At 40.4% G+C, this 20,656-nt stretch overlaps 1 long non-coding RNA gene across 6 annotated transcripts in view; it reads right to left on the minus strand.

Moving 5' to 3' along the window:
* LOC148149714 (uncharacterized) overlaps positions 1–20,656 on the minus strand; it is a 282,534-nt gene that overhangs the window by 69,380 nt on the left and 192,498 nt on the right. For 2 of the 6 annotated variants that reach the window (XR_015757398.1, XR_015757396.1), the window contains one exon: positions 9,002–11,535. The exons of 3 other annotated variants lie outside the window; for them this stretch is intronic. This is a non-coding gene — a long non-coding RNA (uncharacterized LOC148149714). Of the gene's footprint in view, positions 1–9,001; positions 11,536–13,454; positions 13,491–20,656 lie in introns of those variants that run through there. One more of the 6 variants, XR_015757397.1, reaches the window with a different exon arrangement.

Here is a 20,656-nt window from a genome sequence, read left to right on the forward strand (position 1 = left end):
TTGAGTATGTAAGAGCTGCACTTACCCAGACAGGCAGAGAGTATCCAATCACACTCATGACTTATGTTTGGTCGGTGACGGACAGGTTTTTCAGATTAGAAGTAAGTTGATCACCACAGAATTCCAAGCCTTTGACCTGTTCTTGCAGCCTTAATATTTATAGGCCTGGTCCTACTCAGTTTGTGGCTAACTGTTATCAGCAGGGTGTTGATAGTTGGAAATTCAGTGATGTTAATGCTGTTGATGCCTTGATGAGGCAGTTGGATTATTTTTTGTTTAATTCTTATTGCTTGCCATTTGTGTCATGCAAATGTTACTGTCTGCCTATCAGCCCAAACCTTAATGCAAATGGACACAGACATCTTCAATATCTGAGGTGCCGTAAAATTTGAAATTAGCAGCGAACATCCCCAATTATGATCTTATGGTGGAGGGAAAGTTATTCACAAAGCAGCTGAAGATGATCGAGTCCAGGACACTGCCCTGGGCAGCTCTGGCAGTGATGTGATGGGACAGAGATGATTGGCCTCAAGCAACCACAACTGTCTTCTTTATGGTTCCAATCAATGGAGTGTTTTCACTTGATTCCTAATTGACTCAGTTTTGCTCAATATATTCAAGGGGAATGGAACATGGCACTTTGGCATAAATTTTGCAGTGAGAATGTCAGTTTAGTTTAATCTGACCAAGTGGACATATAGGTTTCTCATGCTTCCACAGGTTTACAAATGCAAATCTTGGAGGAACTCAGTTCCACACCAAACACATTTCAAAACTTTCCTAGTGAGACTATTAATCTGTTTTGATGCTAATCTTTATTGGGAATCAAGTGTAGTCAATACAGAGAATCTGATGAATTAACAGGATGAAAAAAGACACACCAAAGAAATCGTGAATGGAAGGAAGTATTGGATGACATTCTGAAATGTTCAGGTAATAATAAAGGACAGAATTAAAAGCTTGTATTTCAAAATAATGATATAAATACGATATAGAAAGAAAAAGGGAAAATGTTGACTTTAAAAGCTATTTGATTGCATAAGTAATAGTTCATCATCAAACATGTTAAATAGTATTCACAGAGTGATCACAGAACATTCACCCAGCTCTGCAGTTGAGTAGACTTTATTATAATCGTATTACTGTGAGACTGGATCCCAAGAGTTAGTATGTGACTAGTATAATTCTTCGTGTGTTACAGTATAAGCTGTATTGCAATTTGAATGCATTGTCAGTCACACTGTATTACTGAGTGCAATTGTATTATAATTTAATGGGATAAATTTATAGCTCATTGGCAGATTGGTAAACAGAATATTAGACATAATGCTGAGGGCACCGTGTTGTATAATTGACGGTGAAGAAGGTTATCTAAGATTACAAGAGCTTTTCATCAATGGGCTGAAGAGTGGTAGATGGAGTTTAGATTGTTGGATTTACGTTTAGATTTTTATTGTCATGTACTCAAGTACATAAGTACAGTGAAAAGTGTATAATGTCGCCACAAATGGCACCATCTTAGGTACAAAGGTACCTTGGTACAAAACAGTAAAAGAAACAAAGTTTCAAGCATTAAGCATTACCTTCATAGAATAAATAGAAAAATAAAGAAATAAGGTAATAGTTAAACATTAAAGTCCTTCTTAATAAAAACTATAAAAATGAAGTTCAAAGTTCAACAGACTTTGATGAATCATCTGCTTAGCTTGCTCTCTGGGAGGCCTCAGCTGCCTGTTCTTGACAATGCTGCTGCAGATATTGGGGGACCTCCCTCACTGCCAGCTCTTCTCATGTTGGGCTGTGGTGTCATCACTGCTTCTGCTGACACTGACACCACCCCAATCTCTTCCTGCTGCCTCTGAAACATGCCTGAGCAGGACCCACTTGCATGCCAAGGTGCCACTACGCCAGGCTAAGAGACTGGGCCAAGACCCCACCACATTTGGCTGCGGCTGCTGAAAGACCAGGATAAGACACCGCTATGTCCAGGTGAGAGACCACCATGTGCTGTCAAGAGGCTGGGCCGAGAGGCTGTCACAGGCCACTGAGAGACCAGGCCAAGGGACTGCTGAGAGACTGGCCCAAGAGACTGTCACTGACCGGGCCAGGCCAAGAGAACTCCTTGCTGAATGTGCGTGGAAGCCAGGAGTGAAGAAAAGAAGAAAATAAACGCTAAGAGAGAAAAGAGAGAAAGAAATGTACAGAGCAGATGAGCTCTGGCTGAAGTGTCCTACTCTGCCACCACTATCTTGGATCCATTTTGGATCTTGGTTTGATTTGGATAAATGTAAGGTATTACATTTTGGTAAAACAAACAAGCACATGATTTAGACAATAATTGGTAGGGCCCTGAGTAATGCTGTAAAACAGAGAGACCTAGGGGTTCAGGTACATAATGCTTTTCAATTTGCATCACAGGTAGACAGGGTGGTTAAGAAGTTGTTTAGTGCCTTCATTGTTTGGTTCTTTGAGTATAGGAGTTGGGATGTCATGTTGAGGTTATACAGGTTGTTAATGTGGCCTCTTCCAGAATACAGTTCTGGTCACCTGCTGTGGCAGGATACTATTAAACTGGAGACAGTTTAGAAAAGATTTACCAGGATATTGCCAGGAGTGGAAGGTTTGAGTTATAAGGAGAGGCTGGATAGGCTGGGACATTTTTCACTGAAGTGTAGGAGGTTGAGGGGTGACCTTATAGAAGTTTATAAAATTATGAGGGGTATAGATAAGGTGAATAGCAAGGGTCTTTCCCCTAGATGGGGAAGTTCAAAACTAAGGGACATATTTTTAAGGTTGAGAGGAGAAAGATTTAAGAAGGACATAAGGGACAACTTTTTTATGCAACGAGCGGTTTGTATGTGGAATAAACTGTCAGAGGATGTGATGGATGCAGTTACAGTTACAACATTTAAAAGAGATTTGGATAAATACGTGAATAAGAAAGGTTTGGAGGGACATGGGCTAAACACAGGCAAGTAGGGCTATTTTGGTTTGGGAACATAGTGGGCATGTTGGACTGAAGATTCTGTTTCTATGTTGTATGATTGTATCACTCTATGTCATCAAGAATCTGTCTCAGCTCTTTTATAATTTTATATGTAGCAATATGTAGCAGAGTGGCAGGTGTGTATGGTTACTATTTTGGGTGGTCTGCCACTCTTGAGCCTGGTGAGCACCCTAAAGTTGCCAATTAATGGCCACTAAAGGATCACGTCCTGTCACCAGCTAATGTTTCCCAAATCAGACAAATGCTGGCGCTGAGTATGAAATTGTATGAGCTGATGGCAGGCATGGAGGTGCCTATTTTAAGGACCTTCTGGGCCATTGGACATACCTCCCTCCAACCCTAGGACTTGCCTTTTGATAATTCCTCTCCTAATGGTCTGCTGTCCCAGCCCTCCCCCCTCACCCCTTTGCCCTCCTTGCTATGCCTGAGCAGTCTTGTCTAATGATACCCCAATAATTGGTGCCCTGATTCAATGATAATCTCCACTAGGGATTGATTGAAATGACAACAGTGGCCACCAGTCCTGGTGTTCTTGTTAGCACCAGAATGATGCCAACCATCTTCTTGACCAACAGCTCCGGTAAATGAGCCTTTTTCCTCTCAGAAAGATGAAAAGTCCACCAAGTCACTTCATGTCCCAGTAACTATTAAAGGACAATAGCATCTGGCAAAGTGGAGGGGTCTAACTTAGTGTTGAAGTGTACACTGGTGAGAGAGGGTCAATGAGGGGCAATGCTCCAATATAACATCTTGGTCTGTGCATTAGAGAGACCATTACAATGCAACATTGTTGCAGTGCATTATAGGCGTGTAACAGTGTTGTTGCTGCTTGTAGCTACAGAATATCGGCTGTTATGGTAAATCCATCTATCTGTCTCACCCCATCGTCACGCATCTGTTGTATTTAGTCTGCAGTCACTTTGGAACATCCATCATCCAATTATACGCAGGGAAATCTCCCATTCTGCTGCTCCCCCCCTTTGCCATCAGAAGTGTTGTCCTTAAGCTCTGATCAAAATCCGAAACATTCACATTTTCTTTTCTGGCTGTCAATTTTTCGAGTCCTTCTCGTTTTTGCAATTTCAATTACCTCTTTGTTTGATAATGGTCTGTATATGGATTTTTTTCGCATTTATTTTAGTGTCCACATTTCAAAGCTTCAGATATTTACCTCCAAATTTCTGAGGCAAGCAGAAAAATGGATGGAATGAAGTATTTTTTGAGATTTTTTCTTTATACAAGTTTGAGTTTTCTTATTAGCATATCCTTCACGAAATTCCTTCTGGATATATTTGTCTTTTGACTTCAACACCACATCTATCATCCTCTGCTATCGTTTGTCTGAAATGACAATCCTTGTCTACTTGTTCCTATTAACAACATACACTTCAATCTTATACTTTTGTCGTTTTTGTGTTCATACTTAACCCACTTTCAAAACTTCTGGATGTCACGTTCCAGCTATTATAATACATCGTGACTGGATTACAATACAATGCGCGATGCTGTGTATCTGTATCTTATGTACAATTTTCAGACCGCTGAGCAGGTCTCAAACAATATCTTTTCATTAATAGTTATAGTTTGTTCAGTCAACCTGTCGGCGAGTTGAGCGGTTGTTATCGTTCCTGTCACAGGGGGGTGCTATGATTTCGTTCACTGCAAACTGAGTTCCTGACTAAGCCGACAGCTCTCCAGATACCTGCAGCATTAGTTCTCGGCTTTTTCCTGGCATTATATTCGCCGCAGGGATTGTGTTGTTCCCCTACTTTCTCATCTCGTGCACGTCTAAAAAGGTTAACCATTATTTGTCTGGTTAGGTTCCGCTGGTAGGTTATTGGACTATGATAAGCGTCATAAATGAAAATACCTTTGAGAATTTGTTTTCCCTATTTTGTGTGATGGAAACGGTTTTTTTTTGCAGATTTTACGTTTAACTAACATCAGTTATAGATTTCTCTTCCCATGCCTTGTACGGCGCAAAGATGAACATATTAGGGTTCAAACTGATCGAGCAGTCTTGGAACTTGGTATACAGAGACCACAGGACACTGGTCTCTGTATACAGCTCCTATACTGAGCCACTGAACACCAGAAAATGGAGATCTACTTAGGATCTCTGTCCCTTTATATTGCTACATGATTGCTGGAGTCTCCGCAATGGTGACCCCATTCCAGCTTCCAGTGGATACAGCTAAATTATTTCCCCCCAACCCCCGAAATAGAACATTATAGCGCAGTATAGACCCTTCGGCCCTCAATGTTGCGCCGACCTGTCATACCAATCTGAAGCCCATCTAACCTACACTAGTCCATGTTCGTCCATATGCTTGTCCAATAACGACTTAAATGTACTTAAAGTTGGCGAATCTTCTACCATTGCAGGCAAAGTATTCCATACCCTTACTGCTCTCTGAATAAAGAAACTACCTCTGACATCTGCCCTATATCTATCACCCCTCAGTTTAAAGCTATGCCCTCTCATGCTTGCCGTCACCATACTTGGAAAAAGGCTCTCCCTGTCCACCCTATCTAACCCTCTGATTATCTTATATGTCTCTATTAAGTCACCTCTCAACCTTCTTCTCTCCAACGAAAACAGCCTCAAGTCCCTCAGCCTTTCCTCGTAAGACCTTCCCTCCATACCAGGCAACATCCTAGTAAATCTCCTCTGCACTCTTTCCAAAGCTTCCACGTCCTTCTTATAATGCAGTGACCAGAACTGTACACAATACTCCAAGTGCGGCCGCACCAGCGTTTTGTACAGCTGAAGCATAACCTCATGGTTCCGGAACTCGATCCCTCTATTAATAAAAGCTAAAACACTGTATGTCTTCTTAACAACCCTGTCAACCTGGGTCACAACTTTCAAGGATCTGTGTACCTAGACACCGAGATCTGTCTGCTCATCTACACTACCAAGAATCTTACCATTAGCCCAGTACTTTGCATTCCGGTTACTCCGACCAAAGTGAATCACCTCACACTTGTCTGCATTAAACTCCATTTGCCACCTCTCAGCCCGGCTCTGAAAGTAAGCTGGGACATTGTGTCCTTTCATCTCCCCGCAAACAAGACCTTTATAGGGGGACCTCAAAGAAGCTTGGGTTTCATCACATTGAGTCCTGAGAAAGTGAAGGGTTGATAGGGAGGCAATAATCATGGAAGGATTTATAAACAAAGATCAGAATTTTATAACCAAAAGGTTGCTTGATTGGTAACCAGTATAGGTCAATGAGCATGGAGATTTGGTGCAAGCCAGGACACAAACAGTAGAGTTTGAATTACTGCAAGATGATGAAGGATAGAATATGTGAGACCAACCAGGAGTGCATTGGAATAACTAAGCCTGGTGCAAAATGTATAGATGAGGGCAGTGCGATGGATGTAATCTACAGGGACGTCAGTGAAACTTTTGACAAGATCTTGCATTGGATACTGATCAAGAAAGTAAGAATCTATGGGATCCAGGGCAATTTGGCAAATTGACTTAATGGCAAGAGTCAGAAGGTGTTGGTCGGAAGTTATTTTTGTAACTGAAAGCTTGTGTCCAGTGGCATATTGCAGAGTTTGTTGATGCATCTCTTGCTATTTGCATTGTACATCAATGATTCGAGCATAAATATAGGAGGTTTGATCAGAAGGTGATATGAAAATCAATGGTGTAAACAGTGAGGTGGAAAGCCTTAGACTATAGGACAATAACTGCCAAAGGAAATGGTCGAGGCAGGTACAGTTTTAACATTCTGAAGGGACATGAATAGGAAAGATTTAGAAGGATATGGGCCGTGCATTCAAATGGGACTAATTTAGTTTGGTTAACTTGGTCGGCTTGGATGACCTAAAGGGACTATTTCAGTGCTGTAAGACTGCCTGACTCTATGTGGTCTAGTTAGATGGGCAGAATAATGCCTGATGGAAGTTAATTTTAAAAAGTGTGAGGTGATGCATTTTGGAAGGATTCACAAGGCAAAGGAGTACACACTGAATGATAGCATTCTCGCAAGTACAGTGGATCAGAGGCCTTGGTATGCATGTCCACAGATCATTGAAGGCAACTGGACAGTTGGATAAGGTGGATTAGAAGGCATGTGGGATACATACTTAAATTACATACAAGAGCAAGGATGTTGTGATCGAGCTACATATAATATAGGCCACAGCTGGAATGCTTTGTGCAGTTCTGATCACCACACTATAGGGAGGGTGTGATTATACTCGAGAGGATGCAGAAGAGATCCGTGAGGATGTTGCTTGGACTGGAGTGTTTGAGCTATGAAGGGAGACTAGATACACTGGGTTTATTTTCCTTAGAGCAGACAAGGCCGAGAGGGGACCAGATTGAAGTGTATAAAATGAAGAGGGGCACAGATGGGGTATATCAGAAGAAACCTTTTCCCTAAGTAGAGGATCAATAACCAAGGCAAATAGATTTAAAGTAAAGAGCAGGACATTTGTAATTTCTTTAAGGAAGAATGTTTTCACCCAGGAGGTGATGGTACCTGGAACTCAGTGCCTGTAAAGGGGTAGAGACAGAAATCCATCCTAACATTTAAGAAGCATTTGGATGTAAAGTTACAGGCCAAATGCTGGACATTAGGACTAAAATAGATAGGTGCTTGGTGGAAGCAGTGGGTTGAAGGGTGTCTTTCCATGCTGTAAAATTTTATATCTCAAGGGCATGCAGTTCATATGTGTGACTCCAGATTCTTGAAGCAACTATGCTAAATGGAGACTCCCAGGAGAAAGTGGAAACACTTTAGGAATGTCCTCAAAGCATTCCTGGGATCCAATATTCCCACTGATTTATAAGAGTCCCTGGCTTGTGACTAACCAAAATGGAGATTGCTCATTGATGAAGACACCAGACACACAGACAGTCTTATTTTGTAACATGCAAAGATAAAATTGTGGTATCAAACAGAGCATACAAAACCTCAAACAATCCACTTACACATGCACCTTCAAACACCACTTGTCCCACATGAGACCTTACCTGCATTTGGGGAGGCAATGGTTTAATGTCATTGGATAGTAATCTAGAGATCCAACAGTCTGGGCACCTGGTTCCTAGTCCCCCCCCATAATGGAAGCTGGTGGAATTCAACATTAATTTAAAATAAAATCTGTAATTGAAAGCTAATGGTGACAATGAAACTACCGTTAATTGTTATTAATTCATAAATTCCCCTTTAGGGAAGAGATATGTCATCCTTGCCTGTACTGGCCTACAGTTGACTCCAGACACACGGCAGTATAGTTACACTTAACTGCTTTAAATATCTTGTGTTGCTGGAAAAGCGCGGCAGGTCAGGCAGCATCCAGGGAACAGGAGAATCGACGTTTCGGGCATAAGCCCTTCCTCAGGAAAATGTCAATTCTCCTGTTCCCTGGATGCTTCCTGACCTGCTGCGCTTTTCCAGCAACACATTTTCAGCTCTGATCTCCAGCATCTGCAGACCTCACTTTCTCCTGCTTTAAATATCTTGTCAACTATCTCAGGATCCTTTGAACTGGAGCTGAAGCATGTCATGCTCAATACTGAGGGACTGGCAAAAAGCTTTTGGTTGATGAAGAGCACCATGCAGATGGAAAATAAAACAATGTCAAGGATAGAACTTTGATAAACTGATTGACTTTTCCCAGGCCATGTCATGGATGGGGAAATGGAGTGATATTTAGTAAACTTGGACATAATGATGAGCCACATACTGGGCAAAGTTTGTACTTCTTTCTACGACCCATGAAGATGATGGTGAACTGGGGAGATTTCTGAAAGAGATAAATCTGTTCCCTGCTTATGATGGTTGAAAAGTGTGGCACTAGAAAAGCATAGCAAGTCAGGAAACGTCAGAGGAGCAGGAGAGTCGAGGTATTAGACATAAGCTCTTCATCCAACATTCCTGATGAAGGGCTTAAGCTGGAAACTTCAACTCTCCTGCTCCTTGCATGCTACCTGACCTGCTGTGCTTTTCCAGCGCCACACTTTTCGACTCTGATCTCCAGCATCTGCAGTCTTCACTTTCTCCTAGTCCCTGCTTAAAAAAGTCCATGTGACTGGAGGTTACCATGGGAATGAATAGCAAGGAAGCAAAGGGTAAATAGAAAGCTAATTGCAGTGGGATCAGTCTAAGTTTTCTGTTTGGCAGCTCAAAACTAAGAATTTGGGTAGAAAGATAACAGGCAAAATTCTCTCCAAATGGAACAGTTTTCTGGCTGGCAGTCTTTGAACAGACTCTTGTGTTGAAGCAAGCCTTTGAATATGCAGCAGTAACTGTGTTCTGTGTGCTCGGCATCTGGAAAGCGCAGAGAACTGAAGACAGGAAAGGCAAGGAATTCCGGATTAGACAAGACCTATTACTGTTGTTTCAATGTTGCCAGAGTACACCAGACTGTTGAAGTAGTCAGAGAGGACTTCTCCAGGGATTCTGCACCACCAGCGCTGTCATGAGCCGAGTGAGAGAGAGTTCATAGATGTGCAGCTTGTTGGTCAAGATCAATTCCAGGGCCTCCGTTTGGAATATGGCCATTAATGAATGTTACTCAATTCCCATAATACTTGACTGAGAAATCCGACACCCTATACTTCTAGAGGTCAGTTGGGAAGAATGTGAAATTGCACATAGTCCGTTCTAAAACAGAAGGCATGGAAGCAAAAGAGTAATATGGTAAGATAATTTTGCTTTCACCCATTTAAGTATTTATCAACATTTGGATCTTCACATTACTGAAGTTGAGTTTCATCGTTCACGTTTCGTCCATTGCACAATTTAAGAAATTTCTTCTGACTTTTCCCGACTGCTTCATTTAATTCTTTATTTTTAAAAAAGTTCGGAGTTTAACACGTTTTAATCGTAAGAAATTGACAGGTTCCCTGATTCCCTGTCATGGGCTACCCTGAGAGTCACATTGGGGGGCGGGACTGAGCCACAGTGTGAACCCACGGTATGTTTATTGGTCAGAGACCGGGGTCGCCCGAGGAAGCGATCCTCACTCTAGCAGCAGTAACCGGTGCAATGAAATAAAACCACCTCAAACATTGCTTCAAAATATTCTTTGTTTAGTACCTTGTAGATTTATGTGCAATGTTGAGGGTGAATTCTTTGTCGCATGCAAGTTGATTGTCCCTGTTTCTTTAAATGAATCTCTGTGATTAAACTGAAGAGAGTCTGCGAGTTTATGTGTTGCTTCAATGTCTAGGTCTTTAAATGTATCACACACGAAATCCGCTGGATAACTCTTGGATCGATTTTCGACATGTAAAAATGTATTTTTTTCTTTATTCTGAAAATCTACGACATTGATGAATGTTGCCCTATGACAAATTAATGTCAGGGGAAGTTCAGGGATAGTTTAGTTACAGAATTAACTGTAAGGCCCTTTTGAAAGTTTGTCTCTAAGTATAGGGACTAGGCTTGTTTAATGCAAGTATTCGGGGGAGCGGAGAGATTGGAAATAAAATAAAATATATTAACTGAAATCCAATTGCCTGTAATCTTTCTCATATCTCCATGAGATTGTGAGAACCATAAACAGTCTAAAAAGATTTTTTTTAAGATATCACTTTCTCAAGGATAACTAGGGACATGCTGATCAGCCAGCGACGTCCAAGACCCACGACTGAATAATAAAAATATATATCTCTGTCTGTCCTTCAAATAACTTGATTTGAGTTTCGTGACATGTCTAATCAGGACCCTCAGATCTACTTTGATTAAAATAAAAAACTGCTTGAAATCTGAAACAAAAACAGAATGCTGGAGAAACTCAGCAGGTCTGGCAGCATCTGTGGGGAGAGAAACAGTGTTAATGTTTCGGGTGCAGTGAAACTGAAAATGAATCCTTTCCCATTTTACTGGAGCATGTAACAAGCGTCGCTCTCCAAACAGTAACAACAGTCATCAGAATCAAAAACAGAAATTGCTGAAGAAACTCAGCACTCAGAATGGCCGGGTAGAAATCGCCACTGGATGCAGAATTTTATATCAAATATATTTTATGGAGGTCACTTGTTTTTTTAGATTTCCCAAGATCCATCCACCAATGCAGGACATTGTAACAGTTTCTTGCTTTTACAGAGTTGATTCTTGCAGGGCACGGTCAGATGTGATGCCTGGTTTAATACCGGCCAGTTTGACTTTAGTACAGAATAAAATCCGATCCAAATCCGCCCTTTTCGACGGAGTGACTTCGATTAAAATCGGCCCTTGGGCTTTAGGAGAGCAAGTTTTAAAATAGCGATTTCTGCGTGTTGTTGCTATTTTGCCGACAAGGCTGGACCGACCAAAGCCATCAGAAACCGTTGAACTGGATTGTATTTATCACTCCACATTCCAAAGTATGTGCAATCTCTGCGTTCTGAACATCACGTTCTACACATGGCTTTTTCATTTGTTGTCAGGTTTTATTTTCCAGAGAGAAGCTGATGGCCAGTAACGCAAGAGGTAGTAGCTCCTGAGGCTAATGGGACTTCCGTCATTGTCGTTCTCTCGGTCTCTGTGAAGATTATGTGCTTGGATTCTAAAAATCTAAAGACCCAAAGGCAAGAAAATTAACCACTGAGCTGAAGTGATGTTGTGTAGTGTATACTGTTATTAAGCAAAAAAAACCAATATTATTTACTTTGTACTGAAGCACAATGTAAAACGATCAAAATCTTTCTGAAAGTGATAAAAAAAACTTCAATAAAGCTGTAGTGAATCTTGCATCTTACCTTTAATGAGAGGTTCTTTGACAGTTTGACATTAAACTCTAACAGATGACGTTAAGGTCTTGCTACTCAAAGAAATCTGAAATTAAGGCTTCAGTACATGTTAATACGGCTATTAAAAATCTAAACCCTTGCACTCCAGGCTAGACAGCTGATCTAACTACAACTTTATAAAAGGCAATTATACTCACATTTAAATGCAAGGTGCGTGAGAAAGAAAATGGGGACAAGTCTCGTTTAAATGTGTTCTTTTGAATATTTATTAAGCATAATATTGACAGGTAAATCATTTATCAAGTTTCAGTGAGTGCATAAAAGCAAAGAGATTGATTTTGCAATTACCCTTCACATCCATATCACAGGATTCTTATTAGCGTTGAATGTCCTAATTAAATACCTTACACCTCGTTTACACTACAGAAAAAATTCTATTCAGATTCCATTTATCCAAATTGAATTCACTAATTCTGACGTGTCTGGCGTGCTGAAGAATCGGCTAAATGGCAGTTTGTAGCTGCGCCGTACATTTTATACAAAGTAAGAATCATTGCAGTATTGTTACTTCCCTGAGGCCACTATTCCAAATCAGATACTCGATATTTCATCTCTAAAGCCACCTGTTTTGTGACTGCAGATCAAATATCAGCTGCACCCATTGAAGAGTGGATAATTTCTAATGAAAATATTTTTGCTATGTATTTTTCTGAAGGTGGCACACCTGAAACAGTCATTCCGCAGGATAATGAGGTGTGATTGGCTGAACAAAGATTTCAATGTCAGATTACTAACTTCTATACCCAATCATAAATTGCTTGCGTTTTTGATGAACTAACAGTAAGGGCTGATGTAGGTAATACTATGGTGATGGTGCACGTGGACATCCAAAAAGGCCAAAAAGTGGCTTACCGCAGGTTTTAAAGCAAAGTTATGGCTCATGGAATAAAAAGGACAATTTAACACAGAGAAAACAGAAATGGTTCACTTTGGTAAGAAGAATACAATAAAGGAAATTCAGGAGCAGATCAAAGGTGACAGGACAGGTTGAGAGGCTGGTTAAAGATACATATGGAATTGTGCTTTATCATTTGGGGCGTACAGTACAAAAGAAATGGAGTTATGTTAAGTCTGTGAAGTACGTTAGTTCAGCCTCAAATGGAGCATTGCTTCCAGTTCAGAGCACAATATTTAGTAAACATAGCAATCATTGCAGAAGGTACAGAAAGATTCACGAGGATGGTCCGAGGGAAGACAAACTACACTTACATAGATTGGAGAAGTTGGAATAGCTCTCTGTTGAGAAAGATGAGAAGATTTAATAGAGGTATTCAAAACCATAAGGGGATCTAACAAAAGCAAAAATGGAAAAACTGTTCCCATTGATGGAAGAATTGAGAACCAGATAGTACAAATTTAATATAATTGGCAAAAGAAGCAATCGTGACATGAAGCAAATGGATAAAAATATTGCAGAAAATGTTTATTATCTGGAATGGACTTTCTGAGAGTGCATTGAAGCAGGGTCCATTTAGTGTTTCAAAAGGAATTTGTATAATTATCTGAAGAGGAAACATTTGCTAGAAATGGAAAAAGGCAGGAAGCGGCACTAGGTAAATTGATCCTTCAGAAGGCCAGCCTAGGGAGGACAGGTTAAATGTTCAGGGGTATATTAACTAACCAAACGGTGCTAACCAGCTTTATTATTCCATCTACCATGACTGAGTGAGCTGCTTCACCCATTATGTCCACATCTGTCTCTATTCCATGTTCCGTGTTCTGTAACCATGCATGATTCAATAAAATTAATAAAAGGATTGATTAAATTTTCAATCATTAATTAAGAGCAATCAGCATATTATACTTAAAACAGTAATTTATTTTTAGAGTACTTTATTTTCTCGACTTCAGCAGTAACCAACCAATCTACAATAACAACCTTTATTTAGAGATTGCCTTTAATATAATAAAACAGGCTAAAATGCTTCACAGGAACATACAAATATATAAAATAGCAACAGAAGTAGATCTTTCAGCCCCTTGACCTGCTCCACTATTTATGGTTGATTTGTTTCTGTTTCAAATTCAACATCCCATCTAATCTCAATAACCTACAATTCCCATGCCTAATAAAAATCTGTCGCTCTCTGTCTGCCTTAAAAATATTCAACAAGCCCATCTCCACCATCTTCTGAGACAATGGCCTTAAAAGTCTGAAAGGAGAAACATCTCCTCACTTGCATTCTAAAAGGGTGACGCCTAATTTTAAAACTGTACACCCTAGGTCTGGAATGACCTACAAGAGGAAACATCCTTCCACATCTACATTGTCAAGGATATTATATACTTCAGGGAGGAGAAAGTGAGGTCTGCAGATGCTGGAGGTCAGAGCTGAAAATGTGTTGCTGGAAAAGCGCAGCAGGTCAGGCAGCATCCAGGGAACAGGAGAATCGACGTTTCGGGCATAAGCCTGAAGAAGGGCTTATGCCCGAAACGTCGATTCTCCTGTTCCCTGGATGCTGCCTGACCTGCTGCGCTTTTCCAGCAACAAATTTTCAGCTCTTATATACTTCAGTCAAGTCACCTCTCACTCTTCTAAACACCAGTAGAAAAAAACATGTCCAGCCGAGCCTCATTAGCAAACCCCTTATTCCAGGTATCAATTTAGTAAAACTTCACTGAATCATCTCCAATGCATTTCCAACCTTCCATAAGTTAGGAGACTAAAACTGCAAACAGTATTCTAGATGTGGTCTAACCAATATCCTCTGTAACTGAAGCATACCAACCTTACTTGTATGTTAAATCCCTCTTTTAATAAAAGATAACATGCCATTAATCTTCTTGATTACCTACTATACTGGAATATTAACTTGTTATGACTGGAAATTTTAAAGCATTCTGTGCCTTGGAATTCTGCAGTTATTCTCCATTTAAATTTACTCTGCTTTTTAATTCTTTCTGCCAAACTGATTAACTTCACACTTTCCTATATTACGCTCCATCTACCAGCTTTCTGCCCAATCACTCAATGTATTTATCTGTTTTCAACCTCCTTGTGTACAACATATTTTCCTCCACAACATATTTTCATTCTAGTTTTATGTATTACATCATACCTCCACTTGTCTAAGTTATTGTCATAAATTATAAAAAGTTGAGACCCCAGCATAGACCTCTGTGGAGTCCACTCATCACACCCTGCCAATCAGACAGAGGTCTATTTGTCAGCCCTCTGTTTTCTGCCTGTCATCCAGTTTCTATCCATATTAATATGCTACAAAGTAAGGCACTGAGCCATATAAGGAAATATTATGACAGATGACCAAATATTTGCACAAAGATTTGGATTTTATGGAGTATCTTAAAAGAGAATATTGAGGTTGGGAGGTGGAAATGTGTGGCAGGAATCTTCAGGACCTTGGGTCTCAGGCAACTGAAGACATTTCTGTTGATGCTGGGGCAATAATAATTGGAGATGTGGAAGATGTCAGCATGGGAAGAGTGCAGTGTTCTTGGACAAATGTGAGGCTGGACGATTTACATTGATTGGGACAGATGAGACAAAAGAGTTTTCTTAGTTCATTTCAGCTTTCATCCTGAATTTTATTTTTGCCTGAGAAGTTTCATTTTAATTGCAGGAATTTCACAAAAGAAACTCAACACTTCAAAATAAAATTCGTATTCACACAATGAGCTAATGGAAAAGTATATAGTATTGGTGATCACAAAAGGTTATAGATATTGCTCTCCATTTGAGAGAGACAAATTAAGAACGTAAAAACTATAAGCAGGAATAGGCAATTCAGCTCCTCAAGTTTGCTCTGCCATTTGATATAATCATGGCTGATAGTACCTCAGACTCAACTCCACTTTCCTTCCCACTCTCCATAACCCTTCAACCCATTACTAACTAAACATTTGTCCACCCTCCTCCATAAATTTATTCAACATCCTGGCATCTTCCACTGTCTTTAGTAGTGAATTCCATAGATTCACGACCCTTTGAGACAAGCAATTTCTCCTACTCTCTATTTTAAATCTGCTACCACTTATCCTAAAACTATAACCTCTCATTCTCAATTGCCCCACAAAGGGAAACAGTCTTTCTACATCTATTTTGTCAATCCCTTTTACCATTTATATACCTCAATTAGATAACCTCTCATTCTTCTAAGAGAGAACAGGCCTAAACAGCTCAGCCCTTCTTCGTAAAACAAACACCTCAGCTCTGGAATCAATTTAGTGAACCTCCTCTGAAGTGTCTCTAATACAATTACATCCCTCTTCAAATTAGATAACCAAAATTGTACATAGTACTTCTGGCACAGTTTCACTAATGCCCTGTATCACTGCAGCAATTCTTCACTGTTTTTATACTCCATTTCTTTACCAATAAATGCCAAAATTCCATTTGCCATCCTTATGACCTGCTGTACCTGCATACTAATTTTCTGCGATTCATGTTAGAGAACACCTAGGTCCCTCTCCCCCAAAGCTCTCTGAGGTTTTGCTCCAAATTGATAATAAGTTTCCTTTCTATTCTTCTAATTAAAATGGGTATCTTCATACTTATCTATGTTAAACTTCATCTGCCAAATTTTGGCCCATTCACCTAAATCTATCCATAGCCATTTGTAGATTTCTTTATTATGAATTACAACTTACTTTCCCATGTATGTATTTAAGTGTCATCTGCAAATTTGACTATAATACTTTCTAACCCTGTATCCAAGTCAGTAATATAGATCGTAAACAGTTGGAGCTTGACAGTCTGATCCTGTGGCATCCCATTGGTTACATCTTGGCAACCAGTAAAAGACCATTTTATCCTAACTCTCTGCTTTCTGTTGATTAGCCAATTTTCTATCCAAGCAAATAAATTAGTTACATAAAGCCTAAAAGATACCACTGGCAGTCTAGGTGGCAGTCCCTGAAGAGCTATGAGAGTTGGCCCAGGATTTGAACTCATGTCATTCTGTATCAATTCAGAGAAAATTAAAATTATGACAGATAGAGGCCACTTGGCCCATTGCATCTGCACTGGCTTTCTAAGCATTTTAACTATCTAGTTATCTATAGCAACCAACCCAGAGCCATCAGAACAGTATTAGCGACGGAATATGACAGAAAGAAAAATCACATTCTTGACATTAAGAATAAAAAAGTAATCTAAGGTTTCAACACAATGATGAGAGTCTACCTAGTAAGAAGTGAGAACCTTATTTCCATACATTTGCATCTTAAATGAGGCATTTCTTGCCCAATTTCTATGCAGTTATCAATTCTTCCAGTGCCTTTTAGTTCAATGCCGCTTCTTTTAGAATTTAAGACTCATAGCATCTCTGCTTTACCTTGTTTCTTAGGACAAACAGAATGCCAGGTAACTTTGATAGTTGCCAACAATGATCAGTGAAGGGGATGGACATTTGCTGTACAGCATTTTGCTATTTCAATGTAATACCTACAGCATGTGCCAGCCGTTGACGTGGCAGACCTGTTGCATGTGTCTCAATCAAATAGCATTTCTGAATGTCTAAGGTGAGTAGTCCTTAGTTGAAAGAAAGGGAATTGTGGTCAGTAGATGAGGTTAAAAAAGGGCATTTTCTTATCTCAGTAGCTATGATCAGGGCTGAAGATTTGAGCAGTAAACATGAAGGGAGGGTTATTAAGGGTGGTTCATACTGTGTAGGGGAAAGTGTGAATCTTGTGTAGGGATTGGATGCACTACACTGGGACATAGACAGGATAATGATATTGAAGGAGGGCAATTTATAATGTAATAGCGGGATCTGATCTAGCAAGGAAGGGTACAGGATACAAGTGATCGCCACCCTGGCTTCAATGAGGGCACAGTTGCTAGACATCATGGGCTTGGAAATGTAGTTGGCCTGGAGCTGAGGAAGAAAGTAAACAATATTGATTGTCAAAATAAATAAAAGAATTAAGTGGCAATGTGGGGAGCCTCAAAGCCAATGGGGTGGCAGGGATATCTACACAAAAGGATATATGAAAAGTGGGGTAGAATCTCGAATTGCAGGCAGGGCTCATTCTCAAGAGCAAGACCTAGTTAAGGTGCCATTCTTTCACCAAATCCCAACTGCACTAACTAAAAGCATGAAAATGGCTGCTCCCCCATTCACAATGCATACTATGTTTTATGCATAGTGGGCTAGACATGTTTGAAGCAGAGTTTGGATGTTAATGTAGTATTGGATATCACCCATCTCTAAGTGAGTCGTGAGTGTGGTGCTAGAAAAGCACAGTCGGTCAGGCAGCATCTGAGGACCAGGAGAATCGACGTCTCGGACATAAGCCCTTCATCAGGAAAGAGGCTTGTAGCTCAGTGCTGAGGGATAAATGGGAGGGGGGGGGGGTGGGGTTGAGGGGAGGTAGCAGGGAAAGCGATAGGTAGATGAAGGTGAGGGAGAAGGTGATAGGTCAGAGGGTGCAGTGATGGGTGAGTCCAGAGAGCAATGCCGAGTTGGAGGCTTGGTACTGGGATAATGTGAGGGGAGGGGAAATTGGGGATGCTGTTGAAATCCACACTTATCCTGTGTGGTTACAGGGTCGCAAGGTGGAATATGTGGCGTTCCTCCTCCAGGCGTCGGGTGGTAATGGTTTGGTGGTGGAGGAAGTCCAAGTGACCTCCCTTGAATGATACATATGTAGATCCATTCCAGAGAAGTGACCATGTAGTCACACACACAAATTGGCCATAGCTGTGGAACATGAGTGGAGGCAAGACCCTATTAGAATGTATTCACATTAATTTTGCAATTGGTGATCTCATCAAAGAGCTAGGTCTTGGCTGCACTCATGAATGTAAGGCTTGAAGGGCATCTAAAATTTGTTGCTATCCATGATATTGCTCAGAGAAGAGTAATGTCTCACCAAAATAATATCCAATGCCCTGTGTTTGACAAGGCTGTTTGACTCTGACACGGTTAACATGTAACCTATCCTTAATGTTAAAACGACAGACAGACATAATGATTTAAAGTGTGTATATATTATATTTACAGATGTGTGAGTGTATTTACAGTAATGTGTCATTTTTGTCCATCCCCAGTTGCCCTTGAACTGAGTGGCTTGCTCAGCTATTACAAAGGGCAGTAAAGAGTTGCTGGAGAGATAAGGACATCAGATTTCTTTCCCAGAATGCATTAGTGAACTAGGTGGGCTGCGGAGATGTACAGTGATGTGCTCATCCTCCTCTAATCTCAAAGGAGAATCCACACAGGTGAAAGTCTCTGAGGTGGATGCTGCAGGAGAAAACCTTGCTAATGGAGCCTCTGAGTAAGCTGTGGCTCAGAAACAGAAGTAGAGTTGATAACTGGAAGGTAACAGCTGCAGGGATCTCAGGTGCAGTACAATAGAACAAGATGGATACATAGAGTCCACATGCATAATTAAAGAGGTGAGTTACAGAAGATGGCATAAGAAAAGTGCCATGGTGGAAACAATCCCTGGAACTCCCTTGAAAAGGGTGACATTCAGCCCATTGTTCCAGAATCCATCTTTCCCAGAGATTTACTGCAGAAGGCTGTGGACATGGGGAGTTAAGTATATTGAAGGCTGAGACAGATCAGATTTTTAACCAGTCAGGAATCGAGGTTTATGGGAATTTTGAGGATTAAGAAATCAGCAATAATCTCTTTGAATGGCAAATAGTCTTAAAGGGCTGAATAGCTCACTTCTGCTTCTACACATGAAGGTCCTATGGTCTAAAAAGCCTGAAGTTCACTTGAGTTATTGATATGCGCATCCTGAGTGTTTGGCACTAAGCTTTGTGCATCCAGACTGAGAGTTTGAAAAGTTTGGTGTGTGAAATACCTGAATATTTGAGTTCTTCCTGTTGGAATCCCGTCCATCTGGGCCTAAAACATCAGAGTGTTTCTGACATAAACTCTTTTAACCAAAACCATTGCAAATTGGGCTTTTTCTTGGGTATTTCCACGCTGTACAATGTGAGATACTAGTGCAGCAATGGGTGAAATGAAAATGAAATCGACTTAGTCTGCACAGCAGCCTGAGTCCAAGGCAGAGCAGACTGGCTGGGTTACAAGTGCATCTGGAAGAGTTGTGTTGATTTATTTCAAGTGTTTTCTGCCCAGCCCAATCATTTATTATTTATTAGAGCACTACTGGGGATGAAAGGGTCAGTTAACTCAGTTGATTAGCTAGTCAGTTTATGATGCAGAGTCATGCCAACAGTGTGGGTTAAATTCTCCACACTGGCTGCCGTTAGCATGACAAATTCTCCTTGTCAACCACTCCCCTCACCTGAGGTGTAGTGACCCTCAGAATAAATCACCACCAGTCATCTCTCTAATGAGGGGGCAGCCCTAGGATCCGGTAAAACTGTGGTGGTGATAATAATAACTGGATATGGTTGAGATGTGTACAGTGAAATTCAGAAAAAGTGCTTGAGACAAAACAAGGAATTACAAACTAGTTATCCTGACAACAGTTGTCAGAAAATGGTACAATATATCATTAAGGAAATCTTAACGGTGTACTTAGAAATCTTGTATAATCTGATAAAGTCAACATGGCTTTACAAAAGGGAGATCATGTTTGACAAATTTATTTGAGATTTCAAAGATGTAACCAATAGTGTTGATAAAAAGAGCCATTAGATGAACTTGATATGCTTGAATATAAAAAGACATTAAAGTTAATGTATGAGGCAAAAGGTTTGGTGTGGGGGTCAACATATTATCATGGATAGATGACTGGCTAACTAACAGAAATCAAAGGTTTGGGCCAAATAGATCATTTTCATTTGACAAACTGAAACTAGTAGAGTCCTATATGGATCAGTGTTGGGGTTTCAACTGTTTATGATCTTGATTCTTGACTGGGATTAAGCAACTGAATATATTTTGCTCAAATGTGCAGGTGAAGCAAAGGTATATAGGAAAGCAAACTGTTGTGTCATA

Source organism: Chiloscyllium plagiosum, unplaced genomic scaffold (assembly GCF_037043375.1).
Source record: "Chiloscyllium plagiosum isolate Xiang-an unplaced genomic scaffold, Cpla_swu_hap1 HiC_scaffold_6, whole genome shotgun sequence".
Classification (NCBI taxonomy): domain Eukaryota; kingdom Metazoa; phylum Chordata; class Chondrichthyes; order Orectolobiformes; family Hemiscylliidae; genus Chiloscyllium; species Chiloscyllium plagiosum.